This window comes from Bufo gargarizans, chromosome 4, assembly GCF_014858855.1.
Source record: "Bufo gargarizans isolate SCDJY-AF-19 chromosome 4, ASM1485885v1, whole genome shotgun sequence".
Taxonomy (NCBI): domain Eukaryota; kingdom Metazoa; phylum Chordata; class Amphibia; order Anura; family Bufonidae; genus Bufo; species Bufo gargarizans.
The window spans coordinates 410,468,014-410,493,053 of NC_058083.1; the positions used below are offsets into that span (position 1 = coordinate 410,468,014).

At 43.7% G+C, this 25,040-nt stretch overlaps 1 protein-coding gene across 1 annotated transcript in view; it reads right to left on the reverse strand.

Moving 5' to 3' along the window:
• SYNE1 (spectrin repeat containing nuclear envelope protein 1) overlaps nt 1-24,619 on the reverse strand; it is a 451,533-nt gene extending 426,914 nt beyond the window's left edge. The window contains exon 1 of the mRNA XM_044288568.1: nt 24,561-24,619. The gene's annotated coding sequence lies outside the window, so the exon portion shown is untranslated. The remainder of the gene's footprint in view (nt 1-24,560) is intronic.
• Between the last annotated feature and the right edge of the window lie 421 nt (nt 24,620-25,040).

The following is a 25,040-nucleotide window of genomic DNA, read 5'->3' on the forward strand; positions in this document are numbered from 1 at the left end:
CGGTTCACAGCTCCGCAAAAGATAGAACGTGTCCTATTCTTGTCCGCAGCTGCAGACAAGAATAGGCATTTCTATAGGGGGTGCCGGCCGGGTGTGTTGCACAATTTGCGGGTCCGCAACACACCACGGACGTGTGAATGGACCCTTAGGGCTCATGCACACGAATGTATTTTCTTTCCGTGTCCATTCAGTTTTTTCTTTTTTTTGCGGACCATTTGCGGAGCCAATCATTTCAATGGGTCCGCCCAAAAAATGGAAGTTACTCCGCATGCATTCCGTATTTCCGTTTCGCCAAAAAATAGAACATGTCCTATTATTGTCCGCATTACTGACAAGGATAGTACTGTTCTATTAGGGGCCAGCTGTTCCGTTCCGCAAAATACGGAATGCACACGGATGTCATCCGTATTTTTTGCGGTCCTGTGCATGAGCCCTTAGTATAGCCACTGAGTTCAATAAAATGTATTTGTATTTCTCTGTCCATCTAGCTGAAGTGGTCGCAAATGCTCAGTTCCATCCTTAAACTGCTGCCAGCCGTATCTACTGTTAACTGTGACAGTTAGGGTCCATTCACACGTCCGTAGTGTATTGCGGATCCGGCCCCATAGAGAATGAATGGGTACGCACCCGTTCCCGATATTGCGGAACAGATGCGGACCCATTTGCGGACGTGTGAATGGAGCCATAAGGGAGAGAGCTGCAACAGAAAGGAAAGTACACCCCCCCAGAGAAATGAATACAAGGCACTTACTAATGTACTGTGATTGTCCACATTGCCTCCTTTGATTCATTTTTTATTCACATTATACACCGCTCATTTCCAGGGGTTATTAATCAATAATTGGTTGATGTGTTTGAACACTATAGGAAAAAGGACCAGCCACCTCTGGATACGAGTAGTGAATAATGTGACGGAAAACTGAGTTAAGCCAGCAAAGGAAGCAATATGGATAATCATAATACATTAGTAACTGCCTTGTATTAAAGGAGTTGTTCAGGCTTTAATAATTGATGACCTATCCTCAGGATAGGTCATCAATATCAGATCGGCGGGGGTCTGACACCCAGCACCCCTGCCGATCTGATATTGAGGGCTTATCCTGAGGATAGGTCATCAATAAAAAAAAGTCTGGACAACCCCTTTAACTGTCTATATGATGAACGCCATTTGCTGAAGTGAAACAACCCTTTTAATCATTGGATAACCCATTTAAAGGGACCATAAGACCATAAAGAGAATTCTCCCGTCCATACTACCTATGAGGGTATATGGATATACAGAGGGCAGTTCTCAGCTCAGAATCCCTCAGAGAGTCGCCCTATGCCTGCTTTGGGGGGCACACACACACGTACATTGCACTACCAGGGGTTACTGTTACAAGTCTATCCAAAATGTAATAGAAGGGAAACTCTGAATACTGTATAATAAAGCAAAGTACTCCACTGGTTCTGGTTACGGGGAAATAAATGTTTTCCTTCTATTAGTGAATTTATCTTATGGACAGATCTAAAATTAAAACAGGAACGAGCAAAAGCTACGGATGTGAAGAGGCAACATCAAGCGGGGAAGCTTCTTGGTATACTTCCTTCCAGCACTAACATCATTATTCTGAAAGCAAAACATGAGACAAATAGAAACAGAATACAAGTAAAATACCGAGTATATATCAGAGCAGGGAATCAAAACTCCTAATACACCAAAATGGGGGGCCGATCTATGAAAACCATCTAAGGCCTCAAGCACAGGACCATGTGCCGGCCTACCGAGCTTATGACCACCGTCTGCGGACCCATTCACTTGAATAGGTCCGCGATCCGCATTCGACACCGAAAAATAAGTAGCGCATACACTACTTTTTTGTGGTACTGAGACATTGACAGAAACCCAATGGAAGCACTCCGTAGTGGTTCCGGGGGCTTACAATCCGTGCCTCCATTGTGCAACGCACCGTATCTCCCAGATTGCGGAGCCATTGCGATGTTTACACGGCCGATGCCAGTATATTGCAGACCCGTTGTTTGCGGGCTGCAATATGGGCACGGCCGGCCAACAGCTGTATTCATGAGGCCTAAAAGAAAAACCACCGCAACCAATGACAACGTAGCTTTACTTTTTCAACATAGACGACAGCATAAACAAAACCCATAAAAATTGTGGTGGAATTGCATTTTTTTTTCCCAGTTCCATCCCTTTTTCCAGTTCCATCCCATTCCATTTGGAATTTTTTTCCAGCTTCCCACTAGATTGTATGCAGTAGTAAATGGTGCCATTAGAAAGTACAATTTGTCCCACAAAAAATAAGCCCTCATACAGCTATAAGAACAAAAAATAAAATAAAGTTATGGCTCTGTGAAAGCAGGGGGTAGAAAACAAAAATGCAAAAAAGGAAAATCACAAGTTCAGGAAGGGGTTAATGACTCATTTTTACTGGTATTATGTATATTCATTATAAGAGTAGAGTTGGTTCCTGTATCACAGTTACAAGTGCCATGTGCACTTCCAGTTTGTCATTATGCATGTGAAACTCATCTGAATGAATTCTTAGCAAAAATGTACCAGATAAGGGTCCATTCACACGTCCGCAATTTTTTTCCGGATCCGTTCCGGATTTGGCAGACCCATTCATTTTTAATGGGGCCAGAACGGATGCTATGTGCTGTCCACATCCGCATTTCCGGATCTGCAATTCCGTTCTCGAAAATAAATAGAACATGTCCTATTCTTGTCCGCAACTGCAGACAAGAGAAGGCATTTTCTGTTATAGTGCTGGCAATGTGCGGTCCGCAAAACTCGGAAAGCACATTGCCGATATCCGTGTTTTGCGGATCCACAATTTGTGGAACGGCACGGACAGCCATTAATATAACTGCCTATTCTTGTCCTCAAAACGCGGACAAGAATAAGACAGGTTATATTTTTTTTGCTGACCACGGAACGGCGCGACGGATGCGGACAGCACACGGAGTGCTGTCCGCATCTTTTGCGGCCCCATTGAAGTGAATGGGTCCGCATCCGAGCCGCCAAAACTGGAGCTCGGATGCGGACCAAAACAACGGCCATGTGCATGAGGCCTTATTTGTAGCACACAGCCTTGTTGTAATGCTGTTCTCTTGGAGAATGATGTGGGTACACATCCTTAAGCATTGATGGCATATTCACAAAATATAGCAAAAATGATTTATAGATGAGGGTCCCACCTCTGGGACCCCCATTTATCTGGAGGACAAAGGTTTAAGACCTGCATTTATCGGTGCAAAGTGGCGGCCAATGCCTACCTGTTCCATTAGCTTCAATGGAGTGCTGGAAGTGCTGCTTACTCATTTCTACTGCTATGGGGCTCCGGTGGAGGAAGCCTGGCACTGAACTCATTCTTCTCTTCCCGACATGAAGACGCTGTATTATCATGCAGCCACCACTAGGGGGAGCTCAGTGCAAATAGATTATTACAGCTTCCATTGTAGTCAATAGTAACTGTATACATTCCTATGCACCGAGCTCCCCCTAGTGGCGGCTGTAGGCAGGCAGTTTAGTAATATATCATCTTAACCCTTTCTAGACCTCCATCCAGTTTTTTTTTTAAATGGTGCCTGATCTCAAGTGCAGCAGACGCCATAGCCGCCAGGTCCCTGTTGTTTAACACAGCAGACATCCAGGGGCTAATGTCCGCAATCAGCACATTTGACCATGGCATCTGAGCATGCAAAACCTGGAAGAGCTGAGCTTCCGGCCCTTGAATGGCTCCCACACACCTCGATTGAGGGAGCCATTTTATTCACTGTGATAGGCTGCTGGAGGCAATGTAGGCCTGCAAGTGGCAGCACTACATTTGAATATACTTAATCCTCTATTAATGGATCTAATTCCTCTGCTAACTAAAAGCGTCGTAAAAACAAAACACATACAACTCATGTACAGGGGTTGCCCAAGTTTTTGTATAACTCAGACAACCTCTTTAAAGGGAACCTGTCACATTGAACATGGTGTTTGAGCTGCAGTCACCACGTTATAGAGCAGGAGGAGATTGATATATAGTTTCATGGGAAAAGATTCAGGCTCTGAAGTCCAGGAGACGGTCCTATCAGTGATTGACAGCCTGCCCTCCATGACTGTGTATACAGAGAGCTGTCAATCACTGATAGGACCGCCTCCTGGACTTCAGAGCCCAGAATGAGCAGGAATTCAAATCAATGAATTAATTACAAGTTGTACTGAATCTTTTCCTATACAACTACACATCAATCTGCTCCGCTCCTCCTGCTCTATAACCTGCTGCTGATAGATTAAATTACCTTTAAGGGAAGAATTGATTTAGAGCTGGATGGGGAAAATTTATCAAAGTATTTACGCAAAAATGTCTGGTGTAAATACACTGAGAACTGTGGAAGAAGTCGGATAAAGTTGGTGAGACCAAGGGCGAATTTTTTTCAATTAAAATTACTTCCACTTAACAGAAAAAAAAAAAAAAGGAAATTTGTGCGAAATCTGTAATGTCTGCTTTGCGTTCTGTGTTGCCTGGGGGTGACTGATGCACACATGATGATAAACTGAGTCTGGAAGGGGGCCCATACTAGGCCCATACTATGTTTTGCTATGGGGTTCCTATGAGATCTGTGTGTGCCCCTGGATAGACGGTCACAAGCATAGCCACCTCTCCATTGATTTTGATGGTAAATGCAGTAGTATAACCACTTAGAAGTCATTCATGGCATACACAGCGGACATGACACAAATGTCTAAGACGGGAATACTAACTCTACTGATTTGATCAGCTAATTGTTAGAGCAGTGATTTTACTATTTTTACCACAAGGGAGCCCCTGATGTCCCCACTACACAACCAGGTCAGGGGGAGAGCAGAAAATGATACATTTTCTGTCTGGCTTCCATGGTTTATATCAGACAGTATCTCATTTCAAACAGTTGAGGCCTCTTTCACACTACCGTTTTTTTTTTCCGTTTTGCGGTCCGTTTTTTGCGGTCCGTATACGGTCCGTATACGGAACCATTCATTTCAATGGTTCCGCAAAAAAACGGAATGTGTTCCGTATGCATTCCGTTTCCGTATTTCCGTTCCGTTGAAAAGATAGAACATGTCCTATATTTGGCCGCAAATCACGGTCCGTGGCTCCATTCAAGTCAATGGGTCCGCAAAAAAAACGGAACACATACGGAAATGCATCCGTATGTCTTCCGTATCCGTTCCGTTTTTTGCGGAACCATCAATTGAAAATGTTATGCCCAGCCCAATTTTTTCTATGTAATTACTGTATACTGTATATGCCATACGGAAAAACGGAACGGAACAACGGAACGGAAACGGAACCACAACGGAAGCAAAAAACGGAACAACGGATCCGTGAAAAACGGAACGCAAAACACTGAATTCAACATACTGTAGTGTGAAAGAGGCCTGAGGCTGAGTTCACACCAGTGCCAGAAACTTCCATTGTTCTGCTCCATTAGAGGAGAAAACCACTGAACATAACAGAAGCATTCAGCACATAACTGAACCAAACGGTACTAAGCAGACGCCATTGACCATAATGGGGGCCATTCGGTTTCCATTCAGGACACTACTTTTGGTCTTTTTGATACAGAGTCTCCAACACAAATGTGGCATGTCCAGCCAGGCATCCATCCCCTAGTTCAGGAATCAGCAACAGACGGCATTCCAGCTGTTCCAAAACTACAAGTCCCAGAATGCTACAGTCACTTCTATGGCAGTTATAAGAACAGCTGAGCTACTGTGCATGCTGGGAGTTGTAGTTTCACAACATCTGGAGTGCCGAAGGGTTGCTGAACCCTGCCCTAGTTCTTCCTAGTTCAATTTAAGTAGAAACACAGAAGGTAGGGTTGCACACTTTGTCCAAGAGGTGAGGCATACAGATACACGGTATATAATAAAAACCACTGCATACTCCAGTATATGGTGCAGTTAGGGGTATCAGTGATTCCAAAGTGCAGGGGAACAAGTGAAGCCACAGGAATTAAGGATAAGATGTAATAAGGTAGGTGTGACTGTAGTCTGACGTTTCGTTCCTCAAGGCGCTCATTGCGTCACGTTCCCCACATGCACAGTGGTATTTAGTCCCCGTATCATACAGCCAAATGCTCTACTGCCCTGCAGCGCCATTCCGCGATTCCTCGCGACTTCTAATATCTCTACCATTCTGGTTGTCTTTCTGCTTCTCTGCTCTGTGGCCAAGGTCCGCACTGAAGCAGAGTGCAGTGGTTCTTCTACAACCGACAGAGACAATTCGTTGCTGCACAGAATTACAAAGGAACGAGATTTTGGATCTGTTAATGGTTAATCCACCTCGGGTCTGGCTTTAGAACCTATCTCTGGGGGAAGTCGTGTCTGGCGATACATTTTCCTTGGAGACACCACTACAGGACAAATGAAGATCTACATGGTGGCCATTGAAATGAATGTATGACCACATAATACATGGGCAGGCTGGCTCAGCCAGTACTAAAGCTCTTGGCTGAGAACTATGAGTACGGATACACGGACAGGTTTCTGCATGTAGATTTGGAAGCTAAACCAGAAGTGATTATAAAAAATAGAAGTCGTATCTGTCCTTTATACTTCTCTCCATTTATGATCCACATCTGATTGTGGCTTTCAAAACTGCATGCAGAAACCTGACCGTGTGGCTGTACCCTATGGTGGCTCTCCCTTATAATGTCTACTTTGCTTGATAGGACATTTCAAAAGGGGTAACCTTCATGAGACAATCCATCCAATAAAAGTCCTATGGTGTGAAATGGTCTAGCTGTTGGGTGGCCTCCTAGAGATATTCTGTTAGGGAAAGCAGCATTGCACAGAATGACTTCCTGGTTATTAGGGAAGGCCGCAATGGCGGTAATAACGCCGACCAATGCTCTGTGTTACATTAAAATTAATTTTACTAGTGACGATAAGTCTTTCAAATCTCAAAGAGCACAAGCGTACACAGAACAAAGTGCAGAATGTGTTTATAGGGCATCTAATTACTGATCTCCCACTGGGGATTATACCACTTTCCACATAAGTCGTGCCATCTCATTAAAATATAATATTGTTACTATACTGGGAATCAAAGGCCTCCTGGTATCAGAAAAAAACAGAAGTGAAGGAATTCTTACTTCAGTCTTCTATTTCCTGTCTCAGTGGGAAGACTGAGACGTTTCACAAGTGGCTTCTGACCGTTTCAGGAACTGCTGTAAGGGTTGCTAAATTCAGCTCCGTTTTATCACTTGTGGTGGACAGAACCTGCCAGGATTGCTGTGACTTGGTTCCTTGTGATAGTATGTGATAGCTTTTACAAAATACATAGTCATGGCATCTGGTGGTCTGCAGTGAAGGCATTTATGGCATGAAATATCAATTTGGTGCCCTATCTGAGGGCAACATCAACTGGTGACAGATACTCTGAGCAAAAATTCAGAGTCACTCAATTTTATTGACCCCCTTGTTTTGTTAAATTCTGTATGGAGCAACTCTTGCTGCTGAATATCATCATTTTGCTGGGTATGGAGTTGATCTGCACTAGGGCTGCACGATATGGGAATTTTGTGCAATTGCGATTAGGGCCCTAAAAATTGCGATAACGGTATGTGATGCAATATTTTAAGGGAATTGTGCTAGAGGTCTATTTGCTTGGATTTTCAAGGCAAAAGCACACACAAATTACTGATAATGCAGAAATGTAGTTATGCTTAACTCAAGAACTGAAATGCACAGTGTTTTTCAAAATAAAACATCTTTTACTAAATTAAATAACATATTTGCATTACTGCAGAAGTACAAAATACAAAACTTGCCATTTTCTTAATAGCACTGCACAGAACAGATAAATAAAAGAACATTTGTTCATTAAAATAACGACTTGCCTCCAGCCCCTCTTCCCCTCCCCATACTGTAACTGATGTATCGCCGGCCACGCTGTGCAGCATAGCGGCCGGCGATACATCCGTGTCAGCCACGTAAAAAGTCAACCATCGCTTTATAAGGCGCACTGCCATTTTCCCCCCACTTTTGGGGGGGAAAAAGTTTGTCTTATAAAGCAAAAAATATGGTAATATAATTGCAGCTTTTTTGGGTCGGCCAATTGGCGATTGCGATATGGCGATTAATTGCGATTGCTTTGGCGATATATTGTGCAGACCTAATCTGCACTGGAGCTGCTCAATACATATTTTAGCAAAATGCCCATACTAAACTGCTGATCACGTTGGGTAAGGGCCATGGAGAGAGCAGCAGAGCTTTTGATATGAAGACTAGTGCTCCTGAAGCTTCATTGTAAAGAGCTGCTTCACAAGCCCTCCGCCCTGAGAAGAAACTGTATCACCCGACCAGGAGACCACAACTCTCACCCAGGGCGGGGGAGGGGAGCTGTGAAGGAGCTCAATGAAGAACTTAAAGGGCATCTGTCAGCAGATTTGTACCTATGAAACTGGCTGAACTGTTACATGTGCGCTTGGCAGCTGAAGGCATCTGTGTTGGTCCCATGTTCATATGTGCCTGCACTGCTGAGAAAAATGAAGGTTGAATATATGCAAATGAGCCTCTAGGAGCAACGGGGGCGTTACCATTACACCTAGAGGCTCTGCTCTCTCTGCAACTGCTGCGTTCTATCCACTTTGGTTGACAGAGCCAGGCAGTGTCATCACACCTGGCCCCATCAGTCAAAGCGTAAAGGGTGCGGCAGCTGCAGAGAGAGCTGAGCCTCTAAGGGCTCATGCACACGACCGTATGGCTTTTTCAGTTTTGCGGTCAGTTTTTTTTATGGATCCGTTGTTCCGTTTTGTGTTTCCATTGTGTTTCCGTTTCCTTTCCGTTTTTCCATTCCGTTTTTCCGTTTGCCATATACAGTATACAGTAATTACATATAAAAAATTGGGCTGGGCATAACATTTCATTTTCAATAGATGGTTCCGCAAAAACGGAACAGATACGGAAGACATACGGATTTCCGTATGTGTTCCGTTTTTTTTGCGGACCCATTGACTTGAAGCCAAGTGTCATGATTTGCGGACAAGAATAGAACATGTTCTATCTTTTGACGGTACAGAAATACGGAAACGGAATGCACACAGACACTTTTTTTGCTGAACCATTGAAATGAATGGTTAAGTATATGTACCCCATACTGAACTAAAAAAACGGCCAGTATACTGAACGCAAAATACTGTCGTGTGCATGAGCCCTAAGTGTAATGGTAACGCCCCCATTGCTCCTCGAGGCTCATTTGCATATATGAAAACATAATTTTTCTCAGCAAGGCAGACACATATGGGACCAACACAGACGTCTTGAGCTGCCAAGTGCACATGTCACAGGTCAGCCAGGATCACAGGTACAAATCTGCTGACAGATGCCCTCTAATGCAGCAGAAAAGGAATGTGTCTCCTCATTTATGCTGCCCTATCTTTCACACTAGCGTTGTTTGAATCCGGCGTTCAATTCCGACACCGGAACTGCCCGCCGGATCCGGAAAAACGTGTGAAAACGAATTTTACCAAATCTCATCAACATGCTATGGAAAAAATTCCATGCAGAATTTGCATGGAAATTAACCTGTGGTGCAGATTGTAAATGGTTATATATTGGGGCATCTACCCTACAATTTTAGAGATGGCAGACCTTAGATGGCTGCTTCATCACTTCAAGGACATCTCATTTTGGTGGGCTTCACATAAATGTCAAACTTCTCGAGGATCTCAACTCTATGGCGCAGAGCTTTTCTTTTTTTCCCTTTTTTATTGGGTGCATAAAAACGTGGACTGTACCATGCTGCTCACTCAAGACAATATTTCTGATACCATCAGAAAAACCTTATTGAAATGGATACGACCATGCACATACCTCTGAAAGCAAACACCATTGTGAACAGTCTTGACTTTCTTCTTTATTTTAAAGAGATTATGCCCTACCCATAGGATACGTGATAAAGATATGATTGCCGGAGGCCAGTTAACTTCACTAGAAAGAAGTCTGAGGGCTCTGTTCCTTCACACTTTAATACTGTAGTGAGAAGGAGTTTGAATCAGTAGTGGTCATACATATGGCCTGCTGCTCCATACAATGTCTATGAGGCCCTCAGAAGCGGCAGAATGCTGGGGCTGACCTATCTCAGTCAATCCCATAGTCAATAAAAGGAGTTGCAAGGAACATGCCTGACTGCTACTCTATTCAAACCTCCTCACTGTAGATGTGCAGTTTGATGAAAGAGGAATCTCAAGAGCCCTGTTCTAGTGATAGAGGACTGGTGATGTTGGGATAACTCCCTTAAACCTTTCAAGACTAGGACAACTTATGCAAAAACATTAAAAAAAAATCCTCCTCGCCTTCCAAGAGCCATAACTTTTTTATTCTTTGTTGACATGGCCAAACGAGGGCTTCATTTTGGCAGGACGAGTTGTACTTTTGTCACAGATGTACCGAGATATACGGACGTCCCCGCATCAGAAGATCTGTGAGACTGGCAATACGTGCTTTGATCTGACAGGTTTCCTTGTGGATCAATAGACGTCTGTGTTGTTTCTGATACTGGCCACACCTCTAACCTCGAGGTGTTGCTATTGTGGTCATTTAACTATCCTTATGTATAGTTGCTTCTCCCACAATGTTGTGCGGTTTATAGCTTTAGTGGTATATGTGGTCTGCTCGTGTTTGGTTCTCGGCTGAGTTCCTGTTGGTGCCATAACTACTGGAAAGTTACGTGTTTCCTTTCCCTTTTGCATTTTGGTTTATCGGTGTGTTGTTTGTCCCCTGCCCTTTGTTGTAGGCCTGAGGGAGACTCCTGGTCATCCTTCCTTTCTGGAGGAACAGGTAGTCTCAGTCCTGTCACTATCGCCAGGGTCTTATAGGGTGAGTTAGGACTCTAGGTACTTCTGCGCATGAACTCATCTACCTTTAGGGTCTGTTCATACTGATAGCCAGTCAGGACTGTGACTAGGGATTTGGCCAGGAGGTGTCCTTCTTTCTTCCCTTGCTTTCAGGCCTTCTTCCTTGTTCCCTCTCCTTCTTCGTCCGGTGTGGTGTCTCCCTCCCACACACGGGCGCGACAACTTTGTTCCTTATAATATATTCCTCTCTTGTTGCTTGGTTTTTTTTTTATCGTGTTTCCTAAGGGGTTTCCTTGGCAATTTTAGTGTACAACCACACAGCGTGGCCACAATGCGGTCGAGTACAGCGCAGCTATACAGGCCTCAGCTGGCTCCTGTTTTAAAACAGACTGCATTGTTATTGGCTGTACGACACTGATAATACACAGCCATTAACAAAGCAGACCACCTAAACAGTGCGGTCTCATTAGTTTAACAGGAGTCAGCTGAGGTTTGTATGGCCACGGTACTCGACCATAGTGGGGCTGTGTTCAACCACTGTGTAGTCATACCCTTTTTGCAGAACTCAGTACAAATTTGGCTATACTAAATTTACTGTATATAATTTTTATTATGTTTTACTACTTTTCATAAAATTAAAAACTTTCCCGAAAAAACTACGAAATTGCACTGAACCCCCTCTCTCTAACTACTCAGGTGGCTGTGGTCACTATTGACTGTGGCATCTGAGGGTTTAACAGCTGGGATCAGAGTTATCTTCAATCCTGGCCATAGCAGACAGATGTCCGCTGCACAACATGGCTGGCACCCGCCCTGTTTGGGTTAATATAGCTTCTTTGTACAAGAGCAAATAATGGAATTGGATGCCTTTATTAAAGTGATTGCAACTGTCGTGACTCTGCTGGAAATAAGGATGAATTATACAATGCAACCTCCGAAAGATAAAGCCTGGAGTAGGACTTATTAATGTCAATCACACAAAATCAAAGGTCTTTTTTGCATTATGAAAAAGCAGAGGCTGCAAAGCTATCATTTTGACATTTCACAAAATAAAGTCTAACAAGCAGATACTGTATACGGTAGCTTAATGACTGCTCATCCGCTTCAGACACAGGAGGTAATGTACCGGCACACGCTCTGCTCTCAGGCTTAGTTATGCTATTTATTATATTACGTTGTATGCCTTGGGAATATTTAACAAGTTAGGATTTAATTACACTTAGGGCTTGTTCACAGGAACGTGCCGTGTTTTTCGGTACGCAAAACACGGATGCCACAATTTGCGGAACGGAATGGACGGCCCATTATACAAATGCCTATTCTTGTCCGCAAAACTGATAGATCATCAGTAAGAAAAAGGTGGAGAGCCCCTTTAAAGGGGACCTGTCACGTCTCCTGACATCGAAAGAAAATGCAGCAGGGTGCTTCCTCTCCTGACATGATCGTTTTAGTAACTACTTGCACTCCCCATGTAATAACAATAATGGCACATCTATTCTAACGGCTCTATGTGCCATTCCTCTACTATTCCTACTAAAAGTTTATGAATGAACTACCAGCAGTCTGCAATAAAGGTCCAACTGGATGTTACCAGTGTGTGTGGATGGGAGGTGTCCCTGCACAGTCTAAGGCCCCCTGCACACGAACGTGTGCACCCCGTTGCCGTATTGCGGACCGCATTTACGGATCCGCAATACACGGGTGCCGTTCCGTGGCATCCGCTCCTATAATGCAAACGATGGGATCCGTTCAGAATGGATCCGTCTGCATTATCTTTCTGAAAAAATTCTAAGTCTGAAAGTTAGTCAGACGGATCCATCCAGACTTTGCATTGAAAGTCAATGGGGGATGGATCCGTTTGAAATTGCACCATATTGTGTCAACTTCAAACGGATCCGTCCCCATTGACTTACATTCTAAGTCTGGACGGATCCGTTTGGCTCCGCACAGCCAGGCGGACACCCGAACGCTGCAAGCTGCGTTCGGGTGTCCGCCTGCTGAGCGGAACGGAGGTCAAACGGTGCCAGACTGAGGCATTCTGAGCGGCTCCGCATCCACTCAGAATGCATTGGGGCTGTACGGATCCGTTCGGGTCTGCTTGTGAGAGCCTTCAAACGGAACTCACAAGCGGAGCCCCGAGCGCTAGTGTGAAAGTAGCCTTAGTCTGTCAATGATTGCCAAAAGATCTGTAATAACCTTATAATAACAGCTTTCATTAATGTCCTCTGTCCCTTTCCACTGGTCCCTTAAAAGACCATGGCTATGGCTCATCTGTCTCCGGCTAGGAAGACAGGAATACAGAGGGGCGGTCCTTCACACTGCATGCCTGCATTAGGCTTCAGAGTGAGGAGGCGTGTCTCTCTGTAGTCCAATCTGATTGGCTGGCAGGAAGATGCTGGCTACAGCAAGTTTGGAGGTGACCTGAGGGAATGCAGTTTTGGCCTCAGAGAACTGGCAGAGGAGCCATCTTGAGAAGATCCTCATAATGTAGGATTCAAAACAGCCGTAACTAAAGATTACAGGTGTATGTGAAGAAACTAAAGATTGCTTTATGCATAATGCTGCAGTAGCAGTAACATATGCAAAAATTAATTTTATTGATAAAAAATATGACAGTTGTCCTTTAATAAAGAAGGAAAACTAACTTCAGATATGAAGGAGGCCTTAGCAGAGTGCTTGTATGACCCGTCCTACAATGATGAGATAAGAGGGTCATACATGCTGCTATTAGGCTGTCAGTGCGGGGGGTGATGGTCTGTGGGCTAAACACAGCAGCAGCACAATACGCCATGATAGGGGGATGGCCACACGCTCAGGTTTTTGCATGCAGTTTTGGAAGCCAAAACCAGGATTGAATTAAAAAAAAATAATCTGTCCTTCAGGCTACTTTCACCCTGGGTTCACACCTGAGCGTTTTACAGCGCGTTCAAACGTGCTGTAAAACGCTTAAGACATGAAAACCAATGCTTCCCTATGGGAAGGGTTCACACCTGGGCGTTTTACAGCGCGTACGAACGCGCTGTAAAACGCCCGACGCTCAAACAAGTACTTGAGCTTCTTTGGGGCGTTTTGACGCGCGTTTGTGGCCATAGGACACTGCAGTCAATGACACAAACGCGCGTCAAACGCGCGTTTACTATTACAAAAAACGCGCATAAAAACGCGCGACAAAAACGCGCGTTTGAGGAACGCTCAGGTGTGAACCCAGGGTCACAGAAAGAAAAAAAAAGTGTCCGTCCGTTTCCAGAGCCAATTAAAGTCTAGGGGGCTATTCATGTGTCTTTTTATAACAGCCAGTGAATAGCGGCCGTCATATAATAGGGCATGTCCTATTTTGGGGCATTTTCACGGCCAGACAGACCCCCACTGAAAGCATTTAGACAGGAGTGCACACGTTTAACAGCCATAAAACTTGGGTTAAAAAAAAAAAATACCTCATCCACTTGAACGCGCTATCCTCACTATTATTGCCATATTGGCTGTATGGCTGACAGACATTGTGATTTTATTGGATGCATCATCGACACAACCTATTGCTAATGTGAAATAATTTTCTATTATTAGTTTTACATTTTTTTATCATTTATTTCATACTTTTGGTTTGATATTTTGTATACATGTCTTTGTAGACGTGTTAATAAATACGTATATGTTGGACATAACTTTATACACACGCTACCATTGTTCTTGAGTGGTTCCAAGTGAAGAGTGCATGTCTATATTATTATATATTTATTGAATTGCTAGGGTGAGTCATACAGACAGAGCACCCTTCTTCAGAATAAGCGGGGTGGTGAGCCACTATTACAGATTCATATCTTATGGGGAAGTGCCTTTCCCGAACACCTATAGCAGTGGGGAAACTTGTAGCCATGCCTCTTCCTCTATGTCCTCCAGGGACTGATCCGGCAGGAGATTGCAGTCTATCACAGCTGATAACGGTGACTTCAGTGGGCTTTCACACATGCACATTTTTATGCAGTTTTTACCATATTTTTTATAACCAAAGCAAGGAGTGAATTTAAAATAAGAGAAGCAGAACCTTTCATGTACATTTCCCCTCCTGTTATGACGCAAGCCTGACACTGGCTTAAGAAACGGCGTCAAAATGTAATGTCTGAAGGTGTCCTCACATCTGTTAGGCCTTATGCACACAAAGGTATTTTCTTTCCGTGTTCGTTCCATTTTTTTTGCGGACGGTATACGGAACCATTCATTTCAATGGGTCTGCAAAAAAAACCTGAAGATACTCCGTGTGCATTATGTTCCCGTATGTCCGTATTTCCATTTCGCAAAAAAATAGAACATGTCCTATTATTGCCCGCATTATGGACAAGGATAGGACTGTTCTATTAGGGGCCAGCTGTTCCGTACCGTGTGCATGAGGCCTTATTTAGATGCATCTGATATTTCGGGTTCCTACACACAGGAGCGTGTTTTCAAGCGGAATTTCCACACAGATTTCCATGAGGATTTCTCTGTGTTTCCACACCAATCTGCACCAAAATCCGCATGCGCTACCTGTGCATTATGGGGCACATTTATTAAAATTAAAATTCTTAATAAAGCCCCATAGCTGGCGGTGGATCCGCGGGAATTATGAAGAGGCACCGATTCTGTTAGAAAGTACAACTTTCCCCCAAAAAACAAGCTCTGTGAACAGAAAAATAAAAATGTTATGGCTCCGGGAAGGCAGGAAGTAAAAAACGAAAACGGAAAATCACCAGGGGCTGAAAGGGTTAAAATATACTCCACACCAGGGGTCAGCAACCTCCGGCACTCCAGCTGTTGTACAACTACAATCACCAGCATGCTCCATTCACTTTCTATGGGAGTTCTGAGAACAGCCAAGCAAGTGTGCATGCTGGGAGTCGTAGTTTCACCACAGCTGGCGTGCCGGAGGTTGCTGATCCCTGTTCTATATGGACAAACAACCAAAGAAAACTCAATTACTACACAACACTGGCAATAATATATCAGAATCTCCTCTGCTTCCGTTTTTGTGCTTTTATATGAGTGTTGTTCAGACAAAGTGCTGCCTCTCAACCTCTGCCCCTATAGAAGCAGGCCTTGAATGCCACCTAATAAATAGTGCTTCCACAGGAACACAAAGGTCCTTATTCATCAAAGCTGTCTAATAGAAAAGCGAGCTTCATAGCAACCGGTAACAGTGCAGCTCTCATTACTAGGCCTTCTTCACACACACCATGGAGGAATTTACCAAGTCCAGTGTTTTATTTGCCGGTTTTAATCCAAACGACAATTGAGGAAAATGGGCTGAGCGGGCCCTTAAAGTGAAAACCAGCACACTGCGCATGCGTGCGAGCGCTCCATTTACCACTATGAGCATGCTTGCCTATTTGCGTAACTCCCATAGAAGTAGAGAGCTCGCACCCATGCACGGTTTGCTGTTATTCACTTTAGGGGGCTAGTTCAGGAGATAGGAGGTGGGACCCAGAGGTGGGGCCTGCACCTACCTGACATTGGTGGCATATCCTAATGATATGCCACCAATGTATTTAATAATACAACCCATTAAAAAAAAAAAAGTTTCTGGCAAAAAAATGGTAACTCTGTCAGTCTGCAGTTTTTTTTTTTGACTTTTTTTAAGTCCTATAAAGAATCCTATAAGAAAAGCACCAGAAACGAATTTGCATTTTGGAAAAAAAATGTCACAAACTCCCAAAACATCTAAAAAACGCCAACAATAGAAACTGTGGCGCAGATTCCGCAATCTGCTGGTAAATTATCTGCAACTAAGCGTGCTGCAGATTTACTGGCGTATTCCATCCACTATGAATCTGCAATATGTGAACTTATCCTTAAAGGGGTTGTCCCATAAAAATGATCTACATTTTTTAAACCAGCACTTGGATCTGAATACATTTGCAATTGCATGTAATTAAGATTTTGTACAGCTACTAAGTTATTCAATAAAATCTATCTGTATAGCGCCACTTTTTCTTATTTCTTTGTCCTGCTCACTGAGAAGGCCGCACATGCTCAGTTTAATCCTTCAACTGCCTCCCAAGCTGTGATAGGGTGAGAGCTGCAGCAGAAGAGACACGCCCCCTGAGCTGAGCTTAATTTTTTTACATTAATCCTGGGATAACCCCTTTAAAGGGGACATGTATTGCTTATTGTTAGGATATGCTATCAATGCCAGATATATGCAGGTCCCACCGCTTCGGTCTCCAGAATAGGGCCCCACATGTGTGGCTTGCTCTCTATTCACTGCTATGGGACCTCTGAATTGGAAACCAAAACCAGGAGTGGATCCTAAAAAGAGGAGAGGTTGTATCTGTCCCTTACACTTTCTCTCCTTTTATGATCCACTCCTGATTTTGGCTTCCTCAACTGCATCAGGGAACCCGACCGTGAGACCGTACCCTTACAGTGTGTCTGCCATAAGAATGAAGAAAGTACTGTAGGATGGCTATGAAGGTACTGTGTAATGGTTATGAACGTACAACATGAAGGTACTGTATGATGGATATGAAGGTACTGTATGATGGATATAAAGGTATTGTGTGAAGGTACTGTGTAATGGCTATGAACGTACAACATGAAGGTACTGTATGATGGATATGAAGATACTGTATGATGGATATGAAAGTACTCTATGATGGATATGAAGGTACTGTGTAATGGCTATGAACGTACAACATAAATGTACTGTATGATGGATATGAAAGTACTGCATGATGGATATGAAGGTCCTGTATGATGGATATGAAGGTACTGTGTAATGGCTATGAACGTACAACATGAAGGTACTGTATGATGGATATGAAGGTACTGTGTGAAAGTACTGTGTAATGGCTATGAACGTACAACATGAAGGTACTGTATGATGGATATGAAGGTACTGTATGATGGATATGAAGGTACTGTGTAATGGCTATGAACGTACAACATGAATGTACTGTATGATGGATATGAAGGTACTGTGTGAAGGTACTGTGTAATGGCTATGAACATACAACATATAGGTATTGTATGATGGATATGAAGGTACTGTATGATGGATATGAAGGTACTGTGTAATGGCTATGAACGTACAACATGAAGGTACTGTATGATGGATATGAAGGTACAGTGTAATGGCTATGAATGTACAACATGAAGGTACTGTATGATGGATATGAAGGTACTGTATGATGGATATGAAGGTACTGTGTGAAGGTACTGTGTAATGGCTATGAATGTGCAACATGAAGGTACTGTATGATGGATATGAAGGTACTGTATGATGGATATGAAGATACTGTATGATGGATATAAAGATACTGTGTAATGGCTATGAACGTACAACATGAAGGTACTGTTGATATGAAGGTATTGTGTGAAGGTACTGTGTAATGGCTATGAACGTACAACATGAAGGTACTGTATGGTGGATATGAAGGTACTGTGTGAAGGTACTGTGTAATGGCTATCAAGGTACAGTTTGACAGATATGAAAGTACAGCATGATGGTACAGTATGAAGGTACTGTATAATGGCTATAAAGGTACAGTGTGAAGTTACAGTATGACTTTGATGGCTATGAAGGTACAGTGTGAAGGTACTGTATGATGGATATGAAGGTAATGTATGATAGATATGAAGGTACTGTGTGAAGGTACTGTGTAATGGCTATGAATGTACAACATGAAGGTACTGTATGATGGATATGAAGGTACTGTATGATGGATATGAAGATACTGTATGATGGATATAAAGATACTGTGTAATGGCTATGAACGTACAACATGAAGGTACTGTTGATAGGAAGGTATTGTGTGAAGGTACTGTGTAATGGCTATGAACGTACAACATGAAGGTACTGTATGATGGATATGAAGGTACTGTATGAAGGTACTGTGTAATGGCTATGAACGTACAACATGAAGGTACTGTATGATGGTTATGAAGGTACTGTGTAATGGCTATGAACGTACAACATGAAGGTACTGTATGATGGATATGAAGGTACTGTGTAATGGCTATGAACGTACAACATGAAGGTACTGTATGATGGATATGAAGGTACTGTGTGAAGGTACTGTGTAATGGCTATCAAGGTACAGTTTGACAGATATGAAAGTACAGCATGAAGGTACAGTATGAAGGTACTGTGTAATGGCTATAAAGGTACAGTGTGAAGTTACAGTATGACTTTGATGGCTATGAAGGTACAGTGTGAAGGTACTGTATGATGGATATGAAGGTACTGTATGATGGATATGAAGGTACTGTGTGAAGGTACTGTGTAATGGCTATGAATGTGCAACATGAAGGTACTGTATGATGGATATGAAGGTACTGTATGATGGATATGAAGATACTGTATGATGGATATAAAGATACTGTGTAATGGCTATGAACGTACAACATGAAGGTACTGTTGATATGAAGGTATTGTGTGAAGGTACTGTGTAATGGCTATGAACGTACAACATGAAGGTACTGTATGGTGGATATGAAGGTACTGTGTGAAGGTACTGTGTAATGGCTATCAAGGTACAGTTTGACAGATATGAAAGTACAGCATGATGGTACAGTATGAAGGTACTGTATAATGGCTATAAAGGTACAGTGTGAAGTTACAGTATGACTTTGATGGCTATGAAGGTACAGTGTGAAGGTACTGTATGATGGATATGAAGGTAATGTATGATAGATATGAAGGTACTGTGTGAAGGTACTGTGTAATGGCTATGAATGTACAACATGAAGGTACTGTATGATGGATATGAAGGTACTGTATGATGGATATGAAGATACTGTATGATGGATATAAAGATACTGTGTAATGGCTATGAACGTACAACATGAAGGTACTGTTGATAGGAAGGTATTGTGTGAAGGTACTGTGTAATGGCTATGAACGTACAACATGAAGGTACTGTATGATGGATATGAAGGTACTGTATGAAGGTACTGTGTAATGGCTATGAACGTACAACATGAAGGTACTGTATGATGGTTATGAAGGTACTGTGTAATGGCTATGAACGTACAACATGAAGGTACTGTATGATGGATATGAAGGTACTGTGTAATGGCTATGAACGTACAACATGAAGGTACTGTATGATGGATATGAAGGTACTGTGTGAAGGTACTGTGTAATGGCTATCAAGGTACAGTTTGACAGATATGAAAGTACAGCATGAAGGTACAGTATGAAGGTACTGTGTAATGGCTATAAAGGTACAGTGTGAAGTTACAGTATGACTTTGATGGCTATGAAGGTACAGTGTGAAGGTACTGTATGATGGATATGAAGGTACTGTATGATGGATATGAAGGTACTGTGTGAAGGTACTGTGTAATGGCTATGAACGTACAACATGAAGGTACTGTATGATGGATATGAAGGTACTGCATGATGGATATGAAGGTACTGTATGATGGATATGAAGGTACTGTGTAATGGCTATCAAGGTACAGTATGACGGATATAAAAGTACAGCATGAAGGTACAGTATGAAGGTACTGGGTAATGGCTATAAAGGTACAGTGTTAAGGTACAGTATGATGGCTATAAAGGTACAGTGTGAAGGTACAGTATGATGGCTATGAAAGTACAGTGTGAAGGTACAGTATGATGGCTATAAAGGTGCAGTGTGAAGGTACAGTATGATGGCTATAAAGGTACAGTATGATGGCTATAAAGGTACAGTGTGAAGGTACAGTATAATGGCTATGAAGGTACAGTGTGAAGGTACAGTATAATGGCTATGAAGGTACAGTGTGAAGGTACAGTATGATGGCTATAAAGGTGCAGTGTGAAGGTACAGTATGATGGCTATAAAGGTACAGTATGATGGCTATAAAGGTACAGTGTGAAGGTACAGTATAATGGCTATGAAGGTACAGTGTGAAGGTACAGTATAATGGCTATAAAGGTACAGTGTGAAGGTACAGTATGATGGCTATAAAGGTACAGTGTGAAGGTACAGTATGATGGCTATGAAGGTACAGTGTGAAGGTACAGTATGATGGCTATAAAGGTACAGTGTGAAGGTACAGTATGATGGCTATGAAGGTACAGTGTGAAGGTACAGTATGATGGCTATAAAGGTACAGTGTGAAGGTACAGTATGATGGCTATAAAGGTACAGTGTGAAGGTACAGTATGATGGCTATGAAGGTACAGTGTGAAGGTACAGTATGATGGCTATGAAGGTACAGTGTGAAGGTACAGTATGATGGCTATGAAGATACAGTGTGAAGGTACAGTATGATGGCTATGAAGGTACAGTGTGAAGGTACAGTATGATGGCTATAAAGGTACAGTGTGAAGGTACAGTATGATGGCTATGAAGGTACAGTGTGAAGGTACAGTATGATGGCTATAAAGGTACAGTGTGAAGGTACAGTATGATGGCTATAAAGGTACAGTGTGAAGGTACAGTATGATGGCTATGAAGGTACAGTGTGAAGGTACAGTATGATGGCTATGAAGGTACAGTGTGAAGGTACAGTATGATGGCTATGAAGATACAGTGTGAAGGTACAGTATGATGGCTATGAAGGTACAGTGTGAAGGTACAGTATGATGGCTATGAAGGTACAGTGTGAAGGTACAGTATGATGGCTATAAAGGTACAGTGTGAAGGTACAGTATGATGGCTATGAAGGTACAGTGTGAAGGTACAGTATGATGGCTATGAAGATACAGTGTGAAGGTACAGTATGATGGCTATGAAGGTACAGTGTGAAGGTACAGTATGATGGCTATAAAGGTACAGTGTGAAGGTACAGTATGATGGCTATGAAGGTACAGTGTGAAGGTACAGTATGATGGCTATGAAGTTACAGTGTGAAGGTACAGTATGATGGCTATGAAGTTACAGTGTGAAGGTACAGTATGATGGCTATGAAGGTACAGTGTGAAGGTACAGTATGATGGCTATGAAGGTACAGTATGATGGCTATGAAGGTACAGTGTGAAGGTACAGTATGATGGCTATGAAGTTACAGTGTGAAGGTACAGTATGATGGCTATGAAGGTACAGTGTGAAGGTACAGTATGATGGCTATGAAGGTACAGAGTGAAGGTACAGTATGATGGCTATAAAGGTACAGTGTGAAGGTACAGTATGATGGCTATGAAGGTACAGTGTGAAGGTACAGTATGATGGCTATAAAGGTACAGTGTGAAGGTACAATGAGAACGGAGCAGGGAAATAAACGGAGAGCGTACTGCGCACGAGCAGCCGCTCTCCATTCATTTCCATGGGGCCGCCGTCTGCCGCATAGAAATGAATGGAAGCAGGGGCAGCGCATGTGCACCTGCACCTATCAGACAATGGGGGCATATCCTAGCGATATGCCCCCATTGTATGTGATGGGAAAACCCCTTTAAATAGCTCTCCATGTAATACAAGGACGACTCGCGTCTGGGCAGGCACTGCCTTCATGAGATTCTTTACAAGGGCTATCCAGCCTTTTAGGGTATGGCTATACAGCGACACTGGTCGCGGGCAGGATTGCAGCGTGATGGTGATCCCACAGAATAGAATAGAATTGCCAGCAGTGTTGGATTTCTTGCGACTGTGGTGGCGATCCCTTTGATTTCTATGGGATCACCGCTACTCTGCCAACCTGGCCGCGACAAGTATGGCCGTGTCGCCTGAGCCTCAGGTTAAATATTAGATCAGTGACGTCCAACTCTCAGCACTCATGTTGACCTCTAGGGGTAAACACTGGTACAAACCTACTTTTCAAAGCTGAGAGTTTGCTACGATGTTATCCAGTCCAGGAAATCCTATGCAGCTATTCCCATTAAAGACAATGGAATCAGCAATGCAGGCTACCAATGTGTTCTCCAAGACAGATGTGAACACTGCCTTACAATACAGAAATTGATGGGACAAAATTGTACAGGCTCATTAAAGCATAACCCCAACTTTTTAGTCGGTCAAAGAGGAGCACTTATGGTTCATTGCGTGAACGATCCAATTTTCCTTCACATTAACAGGGTTTTTTTTACACATTAGCACGAAAATTATCTGAATATAGAAATTTCTAAAATCCAAATTACATAAAATAATGAAATAATACACAAGGCGGGCTCTAATGTACAGATAGGAACACTTTCTGGATCAATATTGTAATAATGAAAATCTATTCCACAGATCAAAAAGACGGACATTAAACTGTTAAGGGAAGTCCTCCACGTAAGGTTAATCCTTACCTGCTCTCTGCCACTCTGGTCCTGCACGTTGGCTCCCATTCCTCCATCTTCTGGCCAGGCTATGTGCGCTGCTGCAGCCAATGTCCCTGTCCTGGTCAGAAGACCTAAGCCAAGGCCCAGAAGATGGAGCACTGGGACCAGAGTGGTGGCAGCAGGTATATATCTTTCAGGATGTGATGCAGGATAGGGGCCCTTAATAGATCATATTCCAGAAAGACCCCTTTAGGCCAAACAGACATATGTTTAGCAGCTTATACTCGTGGACTACTATAATGGGGTCTCTTTGGGTTTCATCATGGTCTATCATCTTGATCAAGAATTTCATTGAATTCTGGGCTTATTATTGCCCTCAAATGTGACAGAACTGCTGCTGGCTCCTGCCACAGCAGTGTGAACACAGTCTAACAGTGGCATCAGTCAATGTAGAAGCAGAGGCGTCCCGGCAATGGACCTCTGCACAGAACCCACTGTGAAGGGTCATACCTCAGGGGTGTAGAAGCGGCAAAGCGCCCTCCTCCCAGGCATAAAATGAGAATATGACATTTTACTCACAGATCTGGCGCAGGATCCCGAAAACGGATCCGTGCCATTTAATACATCTGGATGCAACCGCTTCGCCTGGATCTAGTTGTATTAAATCAAAACTGAACAAACTGGATTCGATATGAAAATCATTGTAAGTCAATGGGCGCCGGATCCGTTTTTTGTTTTTTTTTTGCTAACAAAAAAACGGATCTGGCACCACTGACTGACATCGATTTTAAAGCCGGATCCTGTTTGTTCCGTTTTGCAAAATGGACACAAAACTGCAGCTTGCAGCGGTTTTGTGTTTGTCCCCAAAACGCCACTAAACTGTACTGATGCATCCTGATGCGCTTTGTCCCCATTGACAATGAATGGGGACAGAACTGTAATTCGGGTTTGAGTTTCTCTGTTGGATCAAAACCGGAATTGAAAACGCAGACGTGAAAGTCGCCTGAATCCGCTATCACACATAGGAAAGCCTGATTAGTCTATGTCCTCCAGAAATATACTCCACCTAGAGAGGGATGCCCCAGTTTCCCTACAATAAGGTATCACCATGGGCATCTCCAGGAGAAGGCTTACAGCAATCCCAGACCCTTCACCCTCCATGCCCACATCCTGGGGCAGCTTTCCCTGCAGGGGGTAATGGGCGCACTACAGTGTACTCACCTCCATCATAGCCCGGGGATGCCTCCAGCAGTGCGGCGTCCTCTCCCCTCCTCTGTGTTGTGGTTGACAGGAAGCCATGCTCCTTGGTAACCAACTACAACAACTCTGCTCTACTAGTCCGGGGCAGGCATGGTGACTGGCATGTGATGTCAGACATGTCCATCCCTGTGCCCTGCACCTGGCATGTCTGCACTGCTCCTGGCCTACACACCCATGCAGTATATACAGCGTCGGGATATACACCGTGTGCTGCACCTGCCTCAGCCATAGGGTGCCCCCTGCACTACAGACATGGAGTCCTGCAGCATCGGAGGCTGGCACACGACCCCTCTATGTGACTTACCCGCCGGTGAGGAGCAGAGCATCCTCCTGTCACCCGAGTGTGCCCGCAGCACTTGTGCGCCCTCAGCCTCCAGCACTGAGGCGGGGATGAGGCGGCTGAGGAGGAGGCAGCTCGCGCGGGAGGAGGGGTCTCTTCTCTGTCACCAGCTTCCACTATGTCTCCTCTGTGGTACTGTGTGACAGTCGGGCCGTATACAATGGGGTCTATAGCGTGGCCCGTGAGGTGCCCCCCTCCCGCCATACACACGGGCTGCCGCATCTCTTCACATGCCTCCACAGGTTACCGAGGAGTGCCCCATGGGAGACTGCACATAAGTGCCACTGTGCCCATAGCTATCAGCTAGAGTCCCTATTTGTGCCAACCACAGCAAACCTACAAGATACAAGCCAATGTGTACCAGCAAGAACCACTGTATACTGTGCCAGCCAAAAACCCTCATATAAGTGTCCGCCACAGTGCCCTCTTACCTGCTAGCCAGGG